Source organism: Salmo salar, chromosome 22 (genome assembly GCF_965601325.2).
Source record: "Salmo salar chromosome 22, fSalSal1, whole genome shotgun sequence".
NCBI classification, from domain to species: domain Eukaryota; kingdom Metazoa; phylum Chordata; class Actinopteri; order Salmoniformes; family Salmonidae; genus Salmo; species Salmo salar.
This window is the reverse complement of record NC_138312.1, coordinates 7575513-7588238: the sequence shown is the minus strand read 5'-3', so window position 1 is coordinate 7588238 and position 12726 is coordinate 7575513. Positions and strand designations below refer to the sequence as shown.

Below are 12726 nucleotides of genomic sequence, written 5' to 3'. Positions count from 1 at the left end.
ACAAACCGCGGACCCAACATCCGACAGGGCAGGCGGAGGGGCAGGTTTCGGGTCGAGAGCCAGACCCTGTCTTCCGGTGCGAACACCGGGTCCTCACTGCGGTGATGGTCTGCGGCAACTTTCTGGCGCAGTACGGCGCGCTGAAGGTGGACATGGGCGGCGTCCCATGTTTCTTCCGCGCGCCGGAACCAGTCATCCACCGCAGGAGCCTCGGTCTGACTCTGATGCCAAGGGGTCAGAACCGGCTGATACCCCAAAACACACTGGAAGGGAGACAGGTTAGTGGAGGAGTGGCGGAGCGAGTTCTGGGCCATCTCTGCCCAGGGCACGAACGCCGCCCACTCCTCCGGCCGGTCCTGGCAATAAGACCTCAAAAACCTACCCACATCCTGCCCGTTACTCTCGGGGTGAAAACCTGAGGTAAGGCTAACCGAATCCCCCAGACGTTCCATGAACGCCTTCCAGACCCTTGACGTGAACTGGGGACCCCGGTCAGAAACTATATCCTCAGGCATCCCGTAGTGCCGGAAGACGTGTGTAAACAGAGCCTCTGCAGTTTGTAGAGCCGTAGGGAGACCGTGCAAAGGGAGGAGACGACAGGACTTAGAAAAACGATCCACAATGACCAGGATCGTGGTGTTACCCTGTGAAGGTGGAAGATCGAATAGGAAATCCACCAACAGGTGCGACCACGGCCGTTGTGTAACGGGTAAGGTTTGTAACTTACCTCTGGGCAGGTGTCTAGGAGCCTTGCACTGGGCGCACACCGAGCAGGAGGAAACATAAACCCTCACGTCCTTAGCCAAGGTGGGCCACCAGTACTTCCCGCACCGTCCGACCGATCCCAGGATGACCAGAGGAGGGTGACGTGTGGGCCCAATAGATCAGCCGGGCCAAGGACAGCAGACGGAACATACAGACGCCCAGCTGGACACTGAGGGGGAGCGGGCTCTGCACGTGATGCCCGCGCAATGTCCGCATCCAGCTCCCACACTACCGGCGCCACCAAACAAGAGGCGGGGAGTATGGGAGTGGGATCCATGGGCCGCTCCTCTGTGTCATACAACCGGGACAATGCGTCTGCCTTAACGTTCTGGGAGCCTGGTCTGTAAGAAAGGGTAAACACAAAACGGGTGGAAAACATGGCCCACCTTGCCTGCGAGGGTTCAGTCTCCTCGCCGCCCGGATGTACTCCAGATTGCGGTGGTCAGTCCAGAAGAGAAAAGGGTGTCTAGCCCCATCAAGCCAATGTCTCCATGCCTTCAGGGCTTGACAACAGCCAACAACTCCCGGTCCCCCACGTCATAGTTTTGCGCCGCCGGGCTGAGCTTCTTCGAGAAGAAGGCACAAGGGCGAGCTTCGGTAGCATACCCGAGCGCTGAGAGAGCGCAGCTCCTATCCCAGCCTCGGACGTGTCCACGTCCACTATGAACGCCAAAGAGGGATCCGGATAGGCCAGCACGGGAGCCGAGGTAAACAAAGCCCTCAGGTGACTGAAAGCCCTGTCCGCCTCAGCTGTCCACTGCAAGCGCACCGGGCTCCCCTTCAGCAGTGAAGTAATGGGAGCCGCTACCTGACCAAAACCCCGGATAAACCTCTGGTAGTAGTTGGCAAACCCAAAGAATCGCTGCACCTCCTTTACTGTGGTGGGAGTCGGCCAATTACGCACGGCTGCAATGCGGTCACTCTCCATCTCCACCCCTGATGTGAAAATGCGATACCCTAGGAAGGAGACTGTCTGTTGGAAGAACAGGCATTTCTCAGCCTTGACGTACAGGTCATGCTCCAACAGGCGACCAAGCACTTTGCGCACCAGGGACACATGCTCTGCGCGTGTAGTGGAGTATTTCAAAATGTCATCAATATACACCGCTACACCCTGCCCGTGCAGGTCCCTGGAAATCTTGTCTACAAAAGCTTGGAAGACTGATGGCGCAGTCATCAACCGTACGGCATGACAAGGTGCTCATAGTGCGTAGAGGTGGTACTGAAAGCCATCTTCCACTTGTCTCCCTCTCGGATACGCACCAGATTGTAAGCGCTCCTGAGATCTAGTTTGGTGAAAGCGCGCCCCGTGCATTGACTCTATCGCTGTAGCTATGAGTGGTAGCGGGTAACTATACCTCACCATGATCTGATTTAGACCCCGGTAGTCAATACACGGACGCAGACCTCCCTCCTTCTTCTTCACAAAAAATAAACTCTAGGAGACGGGCGAAGTGGAGGACCAAATGTACCCCTGACGCAGGGATTCAGAGACATATGTTTCCATAGCCTCCGTCTCTGCTTGTGAGAGGGGATACACGTGACTCCTGGGAAGTGCAGCATCTACCAGGAGATCAATCGCACAATCGCCCCGTCGATGAGATGGTAATTGAGTCGCCTTCTTTTTAGAGAAGGCGAGAGCCAAATCTGCATATTCAGGGGGAATGCGCACGGTGGAGACCTGGTCTGGACTCTCCAACGTAGTAGCACCAACGGAAACCCCTAAACACCTACCTGAGCACTCTCGCGACCACCCCGTGAGAGTCCTCTGTAGCAAAGAAACAGTGGGGTTATGACAAGCTAACCAGGGTAGGCCCAGCACCACAGGAAACGCAGGAGAGTCTTATAAGGAAAAATACTAATTTTCTCCGTGTGACCCCCCCTGCGTCTCCATGCCCAAAGGAGCGGGGACCTCCCTAATTAACCCTGACCCTAATGGTCGACTATCTAAGGCGTGAACGGGGAAGGGCACATCCACGGGAACAATGGGGGTCCCTAAACTATGAGCTAATGCTCTATCAATGAAATTCCCAGCCGCGCTTGAATCTACGAGCGCCTTATGCTGGGAATGCGGGGAAAACTCAGGAAAAGTGACAGACAAACATATGTGCAACAGAGGACTGGGTGAGAATGGTGCCAGCTCACCTGGGGTGATGCCAGAGCGCCCTGCCTGCTGCCACGATTCCCAGAGGAACCAACCCGGCACCGACCAGCAGTGTGACCTGTGCACAAGCAAAAACCCCCTCCGGTCTCCCTGCGCACCGCCCCTCCTAGCTCCATGGGTATCGGAGAGGGGTTGCGGGAGGATGGAACCACCAGACCCCGATCTGGACATCCGTGAGTAGCCAGCAGGTTGTCCAGCCGGATGGACAGGTCCACCAGCTGGTCGAAAGTGAGGGTGGTGTCGCCTGCAGGCCAGCTCCAGACGGACGTCCTCGCGCAGACTTCAGCGGTAGTGGTCGATCAGGGCCCTGTTGTTCCATCCCGCGCCGGCAGCCAGGGTTCTAAACTCCAGGGAAAACTCCTGGGTGCTCCTCATCTCCTGCCCCAGATGGTAGAGGCGCTCCCCCGCCACTCTGCCCTCGGGCGGATGGTCGAAGACTGCCCGGAAACGGCGAGTGAACTCCTCAAAATGGTCAACGCCGCATCTCCCTCTGTCCACACGGCGTTGGCCCACTCCAGGGCTTTCCCGGTGAGGCACGAGACGAGGGCGGACACCCTCTCATGGTCCGATGGAGCTGGGTGGACTGTGGCCAGATAGAGGTTTAGTTGGAGGAGGAAACCCTGGCAGTTGGCAGCACTCCAGTCGTACTCCTGTGGCAAGGAGAGACGGATCCCACTGGGCTCAGGCGGAAAAGGGGCGCTCAGGGGAGACCCCGGTTGTGCTGGTGGAGGCGCTGGAAGAACTCCCTGTCTCTCCCAGCGGTCCATTGTCTGGACAACGCGATCCATGGCGGCGCCCAGATGGTGAAGCATAGCCGCATGCTCCTGGACGTGCTCCTCCACCTCCATGGCCGGGGTACCTTCTCCTGCTGACTCCATATTTTAGGTCGGAGATTCTGTAAAGGGTGTGTGTTGGTGGCAGGGAAGTCAGGCGCAGGAGAACGAACTTGGTATAAATGGAGTCGTTTAATAAAAGTTAACAAAACTCCAAAAACCAAAATATATAAACTAATCAAAGTGGGTATAAAACCCGTCGCGCACCAACACATAACTTGCACAAACATACAATCAAACAATCTCCGACAAGGACATGAGGGGAAACAGAGGGTTAAATACACAACATGTAATTTATGGGATTGGAAACAGGTGTGAAAGAAGACAAAACCAATGGAAAATGAAAAATGGATCAGTGATGGCTAGAAGGTTGGTGACGTCGACCGCCGAACACCGCCCGAACAAGGAGAGGGACCGACTTCGGCGGAAGTCGTGACAGTGGAATTTCTTTCCTTCTTAATTAATGCATTTGAGCCAATCATTTGTGTTGTGACAAGGTAGGGGTGGTATACAGAAGATAGCCCTATTTGGTAAAATACCAAGTCTAAATTATGGCAAGAATAGCTCAAATAAACAAAGAGAAACGACAGTCCATCATTACTTTAAGACATGGTCAGTCAGTCCATAAAATTTCAATAATTTTCCCGTTTCTTCAAGTGCAGTCACAAAAACCATCAAGCGCAATGATGAAACTGGCTCTCATGAGGACCGCCACAGGAAAGGAAGACCCAGAATTACCTCTGCTGCAGAGGATAAGTTCATTAGAGTTAACTGCACCTCAGATTGTGGCCCAAATAAATGCTTCACAGAGTTTAAGCAACATGCCGTGTCTTTGTGAGACGCAGAATAGGTGAGCGGATGATCTCCGCATGTGTGGTTCCCACCGTGAAGCATGGAGGAGGTGGTGTGAAAGTGTGCGGGTGCTTTGCTGGTGACACTGTCAGTGATTGATTTAGAATTCAAGGCACACTTAACCAGCATGGCTACCACAGCGTTCTGCAGCGATACGCCATCCAAATCAAATCAAATGTATTGATATAGCCCTTCGTACATCAGCTGATATCTCAAAGTGCTGTACAGAAACCCAGCCTAAAACCCCAAACAGCAAGCAATGCATGTGAAAGAAGCACGGTGGCTAGGAAAAACTCCCTTGAAAGGCCAAAAACCTAGGAAGAAACCTAGAGAGGAACCAGGCTATGAGGGGTGGCCAGACCTCTTCTGGCTGTGCCGGGTGGATATTATAACAGAACATGGTCAAGATGTGAAAATGTTCATAAATGACCAGCATGGTCTAATAATAATAATCGTAGTAGTTGTCGAGGGTGCAACAAGCACGTCCGGTGAACAGGTCAGGGTTCCATAGCCGCAGGCAGAACAGTTGAAACTGGAGCAGCAGCACGGCCAGGTGGACTGGGGACAGCAAGGAGTCATCATGCCAGGTAGTCCTGAGGCATGGTCCTAGGGCTCAGGTCCTCCGAGAGAAAGAAAGAAGGAGAGAAAGAGAGGATTAGAGAGAGCATATTTAAATTCACACAGGACACCGGATAAGACAAGAGAAATACTCCAGATGTAACAGACTGACCCTAGCCCCCCCGACACATAAACTACTGCAGCATAAATACTGGAGGCTGAGACAGGAGGGATCAGGAGACACTGTGGCCCCATCCGATTAAACCCCCGGACAGGGCCAAACAGGCAGGATATAACCCCACCCACTTTGCCAAAGCACAGCCCCCACACCACTAGAGGGATGTCTCCAACCACCAACTTACCGTCCTAAGACAAGGCCGAGTATAGCCCACAAAGATCTCCGCCACGTCACAACCCAAGACGGGGTGCCAACCCAGACAGGAAGACCACGTCAGTGACTCAGCCCACTCAAGTGACGCACCCCTCCCATGGACGGCATGGAAGAACACCAGTACGCCAACTGACTCAGCCCCTGTAATAGGGTTAGAGGCAGAGAATCCCAGTGGAGAGAGGGGAACCGGCAAGGCAGAGACAGCAAGGGCGGTTCGTTGCTCCAGCCTTTCCGTTCACCTTCACACTCCTGGGCCAGACTATACTTAACCTCTCTGGGCTAGGTGGGACGCTTGCAACGAAAGGCTTTACAACGAAAGCAAAACATTAGATTATGTCAGCAGAGTACCCAGCCAGAAATAATCAGACACCCATTTTTCAAGCTAGCATATAATGTCACATAAACCCAAACCACAGCTAAATGCAGCACTAACCTTTGATGATCTTCATCAGATTTCACCCCTAGGTCATTATGTTATACAATACATGCATGTTTTGTTCAATCAAGTTCATATTTATATCAAATACCAGCTTTTTACATTAGCATGTGACTAGCATGTGACTAGCATTCCCACCGAACACTGCCGGTGAATTTACTAAATTACTCACGATAAACGTTCACAAAAAGCATAACAATTATTTTAAGAATTATAGATACAGAACTCCTCTATGCACTCGCTATGTCCGATTTTAAAATAGCTTTTCGGTGAAAGCACATTTTGCAATATTCTCAGTAGATAGCCCGGCATCACAGGGCTAGCTATTTAGACACCCAGTAAGTTTAGCACTCACCAAAGGCAGATTTACTATAAGAAAAATGTTATTACCTTTGCTGTTCTTCGTCAGAATGCACTCCCAGGACTTCTACTTCAATAACAAATGTTGGTTTGGTCCCAAATAATCCATTGTTATATCCTAATAGCGGCGTTTTGTTCGTGCGTTCAAGACACTATCCGAATGGTAAAGAAGGGTGACGAGCACGGCGCATTTCGTGACCAAAAAAATCGAAATATTCCATTACCGTACTTCGAAGCATGTCAACCGCTGTTTAAAATCAATTTTTATGCCATTTTTCTCATAAAAAAGCGATAATATTCCGACCGGGAGTGGTGGTTTTCGTTCAAAGAGAGGGAAAATAAAAACAGGCAGCCCCAGTCTAATGGTCCTCTGACAGGCCACTATCCAAACGCGCTAATGTGTTTCAGCCTAGGGCTGCCTCGATATCATTCAGCTTTTTCCTGGGTTCTGAGAGCCTATGGGAGCCGTAGGAAGTGTCACGTTACAGCGAAGATCCTCAGTCTTCAATATAAAGAGCCAAGATGAACAACAATTTGTTAGACAGGCCACTTCCTGTTCAGAATCTTCTCAGGTTTTTGCCTGCCATATGAGTTCTGTTATACTCACAGACACCATTCAAACAGTTTTAGAAACTTTAGGGTGTTTTCTATCCAAAGCCAATAATTATATGCATATTCTAGTTACTGGGCAGGAGTAGTAACCAGATTAAATCGGGTACGTTTTTTATCCGGCTGTGTAAATACTGCCCCCTATCCCCAACAGGTTAATCATAGGACCTACTGAAGAGATAAGTCTTCATTCCATAAAAATTGAGCTCTATAGGAGAAAGCCCTACCTCCAGCCGTTTGCTTAGAAATTCTAGGGACAATTAGGAGGCCTGCGTCTTGTGACCGTAGCGTACGTGTAGGTATGTACGGCAGGACCAAATCGGAAAGATAGGTAGGAGCAAGCCCATGTAATGCTTTGTAGGTTAGCAGTAAAACCTTGAAATCAGCCCTTGCCTTAACAGGAAGCCAGTGTAGGGAGGCTAGCACTGGAGTAATATGATCACATTTTTTGGTTCTAGTCAGGATTCTAGCAGCCGTATTTAGCACTAACTGAAGTTTATTTAGTGCTTTATCCGGGTGGCCGGAAAGTAGAGCATTGCAGTAGTCCAGCCTAGAAGTAACAAAAGCATGGATTAATTTTTCTGCGTAATTTTTGGACAGAAAGTTTCTGATTTTTGCAATGTTACGTAGATGGAAAAAAGCTGTCCTTGAAACAGTCTTGATATGTTCTTCAAAAGAGAGATCAGGGTCCAGAGTAACGCCGAGGTCCTTGACAGTTTTATTTGAGACAACTGTACAACCATCCAGATTAATTGTCAGATTCAACAGAAGATCTCTTTGTTTCTTGGGACCTAGAACAAGCATCTCTGTTTTGTCCGAGTTTAAAAGTAGAAAGTTTCCAGCCATCCACTTCTTTATGTCTGAAACACAGGCTTCTAGCGAGGGCAATTTTGGGGCTTCACCATGTTTCATTGAAATGTACAGCTGTGTGTCGTCCGCATAGCAGTGAAATTTAACATTATGTTTTCGAATGACATCCCCAAGAGGTAAAATATATAGTGAAAACAATTGTGGTCCTAAAACGGAACCTTGAGGAACACCGAAATGTACAATTGATTTGTCAGAGGACAAACCATTCACAGAGACAAACTGATATCTTTCCGACAGATAAGATCTAAACCAGGCCAGAACTTGTCCATGTAGACCAATTTGGGTTTCCAATCTCTCCAAAAGAATGTGGTGATCGATGGTATCAAAAGCGGCACTAAGATCTAGGAGCACGAGGACAGATGCAGAGCCTCGGTCTGACGTCATTAAAAGGTCATTTACCACCTTCACAAGTGCAGTCTCAGTGCTATGATGGGGTCTAAAACCAGACTGAAGCGTTTCGTATACATTGTTTGTCTTCAGGAAGGCAGTGAGTTGCTGTGCAACAGCTTTTTCAACATTTTTTGGAGAGGAATGGAAGACTCGATATAGGCCGATAATTTTTTATAATTTCGGGGTCAAGATTCGGCTTTTTCAAGAGAGGCTTTATTACTGCCACTTTTAGTGAGCTTGGTACACATCCGGTGGATAGAGAGCCATTTATTATGTTCAACATAGGAGGGCCAAGCACAGGAAGCAGCTCTTTCAGTAGTTTAGTTGGAATAGGGTCCAGTATGCAGCTTGAGGGTTTTGAGGCCATGATTATTTTCATCATTGTGTCAAGAGATATAGTACTAAAACACTTTAGTATCTCCCTTGATCCTAGGTCCTGGCAGAGTTGTGCAGACTCAGGACAATGGAGCTTTGGAGGAATACCCAGATTTAAAGAGGAGTCCGTAATTTGCTTTCTAATGATCATGATATTTTCCTCAAAGAGGTTCATAAATGTATTACTGCTGAAGTGAAAGCCATCCTCCATTTGCGAATGCTGCTTTTTAGTTAGCTTTGCGACAGTATCAAAAATAAATTTCGGATTGTTCTTATTTTCCTCAATTAAGTTGGAAAAATAGGATGATCGAGCAGCAGTGAGGGCTCTTCGATACTGCACGGTACTGTCTTTCCAAGCTAGTCGGAAGACTTCCAGTTTGGTGTGGCGCCATTTCCGTTCCAATTTTCTGGAAGCTTGCTTCAGAGCTCGTGTATTTCTGTATACCAGGGAGCTAGTTTCTTATGACAGATGTTTTTAATTTGTAGGGGTGCAACTGCATCTAGGGTATTGCGCAAGGTTAAATTGAGTTCCTCGGTTAGGTGGTTAACTGATTTTTGTCCTCTGACGTCCTTGGGTAGGCAGAGGGAGTCTGGAAGGGCATCAAGGAATCTTTGGGTTGTCTGAGAATTTATAGCACGACTTTTAATGCTCCTTGGTTGGGGTCTGAGCAGATTATTTGTTGCAATTGCAAACGCAATAAAATGGTGGTCTGATAATCCAGGATTATGAGGAAAAACATCCCATCTGGTTTGCATTTTGTGGGACTATCATTTGTTTTTCAACAGGACAATGACCCAACACACCTACAGGCTGTGTAAGGGCTATTTGACCAAGAAGGAGAGTGATGGAGTGTTGCATCAGTTGACCTGGCCTCCACAATTACCCGATCTCAACCCAATTTAGATAGTTTGGGGTGAGTTGGACCACAGAGTGAAGGAAAAGCAGCCAACAAGTGCTCAGCATACGTGGGAACTCCTAGTTGAGAGAATGCCAAGAGTGTGCAAAGCTGTTATCAAGACAAAGGGTTGGTACTTTGAAGAATCAGAAATATATATATTTTTGATTACTACATGATTCCATAGTTTTGATGTCTTCACTATTATTTTACAATGTGGTCCTGCGTGGCTCAGTTGGTAGAGCATGGTGTTTGCAACGCCAAGGTTGTGGGTTCAATTCCCACGTGGGACCAGTAGGGAGTACAGAGAAAACTGTATGAAATGTATGCATTCACTACTGTAAGTTGCTCTGGATAAGAGCGTCTGCTAAATGACTAAAATGTAAATGTAAAAATAAGTTAACACCCTTGAATGACTAGGTGTCCAAACTTTTGACTGGTCCTGTATACTTTTTTTGTATATCTGGTATTTTGTTATACTTTGAAAAAAATGAAGAACAGTATGTGCCTAATACACTAGCTGTATTTGCATACATGACTAAATTCACATAAAGGGCTGGAACAGGGCTGAAACCACCAAAAACATCCTCTGTCTAGGCCTACCTCTAATCATAAACTGCGCTGTCTAGACTGCCTCATTAATAATTCATTACTGTTGTCACATTCTCTCTCATAATTCAACAAGAGGTTACCCACACAATTTAAAATCGAAATGCTTTGCTCTAAATTACACCCATCTATACATACTTTACATTGTTTTCAAGATAAGATATTAATATCACTATAATCCGAGTGTTCCTTTTCGGAAATTGCTTTAATTTGAGCACATCGAATTTGTAAACATTAAATTCAATTAAATCATTACTTATTTTAATTGCACAAAACATTTTGTTACGGTACAGCCTTATTTATTCCCAAAGCCTACTCTTTCTTTGGCCGCCTTTCCTTCCAGTTCTCTGCTGCCAATGACTTGGTTGGAGTCTTATATCTCCCTCACTAACTTTAAGCATCAGCTGTCAGAGCAGCTTACCGATCATTGCACCTGTACACAGCCCATCTGTAAATAGCCCACCCAACTACCTCATCCCCATATTGTTATTTATTTTTTGTTCCTTTGCACCCCAGTATCTCTACTTGCACATTCATCTTCTGCATATCTATCACTCGAGTGTTTAATTGCTAAATTGTAATTATTACGCCACTATGGCCTATTTATTTTCTTACCTCCCGAATCTTACTCCATTTGCACACACTGTATATAGACTTTTCTATTGTGTTTTTGACTGTACGTTTGTTTATCCCATGTGTAACTCTGTGTTGTTTGTGTCGCACTGCTTTGCTTTATCTTGGCCAGGTCGCAGTTGTAATTGAGAACTTGTTCTCAACTGGCCTACCTGGTTAAATAAAAATAAAATAAAAATAAAATAAAAATAATAAAATGGATTAAAATGCTTTTTCCCCCCTCATTTATATACACACACACACACATACCCCAAATTACAAAACATGTATTATAAAAATAAAAAAAATGTGTTTGCAAATTTATTTAAAAAAATACAAAACTGAAATTTCACATTTATGTTAGTATTCAGTATTTTGTTGAAGCACCTTGGGTATGACGCTACAAGCTTGGCACACCTGTATTTGGGAAGTTTCTCCCATTTTTCTCTGCAGATCCTCTCAAGCGCTGTCAGGTGGGATGGGGAGTGTCGCTGCACAGCTATTTTCAGGTCTCTCCAGAGATGTTCAATCGGGTTCAAGTCCGGGCTCTGGCTGGGCCACTGAAAGACATTCAGAGACTTGTCCCGAAGCCGCTCCTGTGTTGTCTTGGCTGTGTGCTTAGGGTCATTGTCTTGTTGAAAGGTGAACTTTCTCCCCAGTCTGAGGTCCTGAGTGCTCTGGAGCAGGTTTTCATCAAGGATCTCTTTGTACTTTGCTCCATTCATCTTTCCCCTCGATCCTGACCAGCAGGATGCTGCCACCACCATGCTTCACAGTAGGGATGGGGCCAGATTTCCTCCAGACGTGACGCTTAGCATTCAGGCCAAAGAGTTCAATCTTGGTTTCATCAGACCAAAGAATCTTGTTTCTCATATTCTGAGAGTCCTTTAGGTGCCTTTTTGGCAAACTCCAAGCGTGCTGTCATGTGCCTTTTACTGAGTGGCTTCCGTCTGGCCACTCTACCATAAAGGCCTGATTGGTGGAGTGCTGCAGAGATGGTTGTCTTCCTGGAAGTTTCTCCTATTTCTACAGAACTCTGGAGCTCTGTCAGAGACCATCGGGTTCTTGGTCACCTCCCTGACCAAGGCCCTTCTCCCCTGATTGCTCACTTTGGCCGGTTGGCCAGCTCTAGGGAGAGACTCGGTGGTTCCAAACTTCTTCCATTTAAGAATGATGGAGGCCACTGTGTTCTTGGGGACCTTCAATGCTACAGAAATGTTTTGGTACCCTTCCCCAGATCTGTGCCTTGACACAATCCTATCTCGGAGCTCTATGGTCAATTCCTTTGACCTTATGGCTTGGTTTTTGCGCTGACATGTTCATGGGAATTGGGTGAAAAGGTGTGTGTGTTTGGGTGTGCGTGTGTAGGAGGTGGGAGGGGACCAGGGGACAGAGTATATTCTGTCCATCTGTTAGTCATTCAATCTGACAATCCCAGTAATTCCATTTCATTACGTAGTAAATGCAGTGGACCGTCTGGGGACGGAAATAATGGAGAGGGAGAAACATAATGCCTGCCAAAAATGTGAAATACACAAATAATTAACAACAACAAAAACTGCTTTACACCACTGTTCTGTGCCTAGTCCTACAGTATCCACAGTCTTGCCTCCTGCCAGGGTACCCCTCTGAGTACTTGTTGTTGAGGCAGGATCCCTGGGCCTCGAGAGCAGCCAGTCTGCAGAAGTTCTGTAGGGAGGAGAGAAAAACCAGAAGAAACATGTACGTCAGGATCAGATCAATGCAGGAGACAGAAGGACAAGACCTTGTTAAATTAAAAACTGCTAAGTGATTAGCAGAAGTCTCCCCTGGAGCCAGTAACAATCATTACACTATCGAACCCAGTCTTCATACACTTATCTACAACAACAAAAAAGAAAAGGGCGAAAAAGCACAACCACTTCTATAAGCGGTGGCAAAGTTTCTCCTCCTAGTCACCTGGCTCGGTTGCCCCCCGCCTAAGAGAACTTGGGTTCTATTGACAGTTTTGGTGGTAGAGGTCCTGG

The 12726-nt window shown here is 47.4% G+C and overlaps 1 pseudogene; it reads right to left on the bottom strand.

Annotated features, from left to right (window-relative positions):
• The window catches only part of LOC106582600 (serine hydroxymethyltransferase, mitochondrial-like), a 34818-nt pseudogene that overhangs the window by 14817 nt on the left and 7275 nt on the right, over positions 1 to 12726 (bottom strand).